Source organism: Gastrolobium bilobum, unplaced genomic scaffold (assembly GCF_033153095.1).
Source record: "Gastrolobium bilobum isolate Gb01-03AN ecotype WA unplaced genomic scaffold, APGP_CSIRO_Gbil_v1 utg14123, whole genome shotgun sequence".
Taxonomy (NCBI): domain Eukaryota; kingdom Viridiplantae; phylum Streptophyta; class Magnoliopsida; order Fabales; family Fabaceae; genus Gastrolobium; species Gastrolobium bilobum.
The window spans coordinates 94,715-98,498 of record NW_026895395.1 but is presented as its reverse complement, the minus strand read 5'-3'; positions in this window follow the sequence as shown (position 1 = coordinate 98,498).

Genomic DNA, 3,784 nt, shown 5'->3' with positions numbered 1-3,784 from the left:
AGCTTGGTCTTTACCTTAGCTTGAGGTATCATCCATATAGTGACATCATTCCCAAAGGAAACATAGTGGCCTTATAGATCTCAACGGTACAGTATTAAAATTTAATCAGACCTTATACTATCAGGTCTTATATTATTAAGCATTATCATATATACTATGTACCAAACATACCCTAAAGGAATTAGAATTGGCTTGATCTCTCGGACTTCAAAAAATAATTTTGAAAGGAGATTGCCTTGAGTTACTCATGATGATACTAGACGGTCACACTTATTGACTAGACTTCTGCTTGTTTCTTTAAAATACAAGCTCGTTTCATACCAAGGGCGGTTGGTGAATGCAACAATTATCTCAGGAGATAGAGATATTGCGGTTGGTGAATGAAACAAATATCTCAGGATATAGAGATATTGTTCATCGCTTAATGCCCACGAAATTGCTTCATTTATTTACTTTAGATTTATCTTGTATGTTGTATGTTCCTTTGTCTGCTTCTGTTTAGTTTTTTGGTTTTGCTCGGCTAGGCCCTTCTCATGTAAAAAAACACTACTAATTATATATCAAAATAAAATCCTTTTTAATTTTCTTGCTTTAATCTTCCCTAGTGAACATTAACAAGATTCCTCTAATAAGAAAGTGTTATGGGCCTTTCTACTAGACTTAATAATAAGGTCCAAGTTACTAATCGATCTAGTTACAAATCTTAAATCCTAAAGTTTTATACACATGATCAGATGATCTTCACTTACAATTACATTTCACTTCTTTTACCTACCGCCTTGAGCGTCAGGATTCTTGTAAGTCAGTAAGTGCATCATCACCCCTTATCCAACGGCCAACGGAGGATACGGAAAAATATCCTTCAGTGATCATGAAGCATTTTCTCAACCGGTCAAGATATGACCCACACAACATAAAGACAAACAAATAGTGAAATATTTACAAATACAACCACCTTGGTTGTTACTCACTTTTTTTTTTTTCTATTTGTTAGGTGTTCTATTTTGTAATCTGAAAAAGTTATCTAATTTGAAAAAGAGTACCCCACACTCATGTTTTCAAACTCCGCTGATGGTGGCCTCCATGTGCCCCTAACACACTCCCTTCTAGAGCTAAATAATGGGCCATGAATACAGAGAAACCCTCTTCTCAAACATTAGAAAGTTATATGAATATAATCTCTTTATCTTTATTCATAATTAAGAGCCTATCTCTTTGTCTAATTACTCCTTTTGTACAAGCTCTTAATTAATGGATCATATATGTTGCGTATCACTCCTTCTCATTTTCAGAACTTTCGGATACCTGTTTGTGCAAATGCATGAACGAGATCAAGTTTCCCTTTGCTTTCTTTAAGCTTGAAGCCTTATTCCATGTGAATGTAGGTTAAGAATCAAGCATGATTGGTAGAATTTATAGTAATCCAAATGGGTGTGTCACGAACATGGTAGTTGGTAAAGACAGTTAGTAGTTTTTTCTGGTAAACCGTTGCTTGGACCAGGGGTCCATCAATTATTTTCTTTGGATTACTTTTCCATCACAAGTGGAAGCACAAAACTTTCATACTATCTGCGTTCAAACAAGTATATATTTATAAATAAAGAGCAAGTTGAAGCCTAAGATCAAACGTTGGATTGGTATTTTAAAGTAATTGCATGGATATTTATGGGGTCATGCATGTGACCCTAGCATTTCTATCCTTTATCTTTTTTCTTTTCAAATCAAATAACATGATTGTGGGGCAGCAGTGGATTGAACAAGGTAACAAAAACAAATTTTAAGATAGACATAATAATATTTAAAATTTGGAGAAAACAAAGTTTGAAGAATATTTCATGATGCGGATCCCAACTGCCATACATTGGTTGGGGGCGCCGTTGCAGTTACCCATGTTTGGATTAGACTAATCTTGCCATCAAGGGCGCAATGGAAATATTAAATGCCTATTGGAGGTGATTAAGTATTTAAGTAGTTACTTTTGAATTAAATTATGCATATATAGGCACACCAATTAATGGATACTTGTACTGAACTTAATTTTAGGATAATGAGTGCGGGTTGCGTTGTTATAATTTTAATTTAAAAAATTAGGGGATGATAGTGATGTGTCTTTTTTCTAGAAAGATGAGAGAGAGAGATCTTCATTTCCATGGGGACAAGAAAAAAAATCTGCATTTAAGATAATTATGCAATTCTATATAGTTCAACTTATTTTGTAAAATCACTAATATATATGATTTAAAAAAAAATTAATTTCACAATCTAATCATACATCCTTGGGGCAAGTTATTCTCACACTGGTGTAAGAATAAGAAGTTTTACATCAAATTTTGATCATTAAATTACTTGCATTATTAGAATTGTTAAATATAAATAAGATCAATAACAATAATTGAAAATATAACTTATACCAATGTAAAATGATCCTGAACCTATATCTTTCGTATAAACCAAGGGATTTGAACTTGATACATTCCAATTGAATTGGTTCTTTAGGAAATAGTGCTTAATAGGAGTAATACCTAAAATTGAAGACTTGATTGTGAGACGGGTTGTTATTATGTAAGCAAAGAAAAGCTACAAGACTTTCCAGTACTGCTCCATGCATGTGAATCAAACCTTAATTCGCATTCATAATTTATATTTTGATGATATTGATTTAAATACATCGTGACCTTGATACCCATACTCAATAACTTGTTAGTAATTTGAAGCAACTTTTATGCGAATTACATGTTGGTGAATCAAATACTACCCATGGAGGATAAAGCATCATATATTATTGAATTATCTCAAGCTAAAATGTCAATATCAAAGTCCAAATATATATTGAAAGTTAATCTTTTTTACCAAACAATAAATTTATGTTAATCAATTACTGCCCAAACTCCTTTTTGGTTTTCTCCCAATCATTCTTCGTGTGCCAAATGACTATGATTAAGGTTAAATTGTAGCGACAACAAAGGAAAAATATTAAATTAAGTGTTAAGCATGTTCAACCATGTGCACACATATGGAAGATCTCTGTTCTGACAAATGATTTAACATGGATGGTCCCTCCCATGTGTTGGTCAATCCCAGCACAAGGGGTTCAAACAATTTATGTGATCTGATTAGGCAATCAATTGTTGAACTCTACTTGACCCTTATATTAATTGAATGTTTAGTATAACATACAATAATAACATTAACTGCCTTTGAAATTCAATCATTGATTTCTCTTTGTTCCAAACATGGATTAGATTCTTCAAATAAAGCATTTGTTTTGACAATGGCCTGCATTTCATGTGCAGAGGCTGCAACACCAAATAGTCATAATTATTTCCTTCTTTATTGTTGCACTCTACACTTGCACGTACTTAAATATGTATCAGCTTATTAATTGTTTGGTTTACTCATGATCTAAAATGCATATGTAGGTATATACCAAAAAAAAAAAAAAAATGCATCTGTGGGTTACAAATCACATGAATTCCCCCTTCTTGTGGCTTTGAAACATATTTATTTTTTTCTCCTTACCAAATGTCATACATCTGTTCTTCTGTACCGGCCTCTTGGGATTTATTCACTAATTTGCTCAAAGAATATTGGTGTGAAACATTTTTGTGAATAAGTAGAATCTTTTTATAATAATTGTAATACTTGCAAATCAAGTCAAGCAAGAAAAAATTCTCCAAAAAAAAAAAGTCAAGCAATGAAATTCTACCATCTTCTATGCATAAAAATAAAGTATCGAATCATCTTCTATCATGTGTGATAGTTTCTTATTTTTATACTTTTAGAT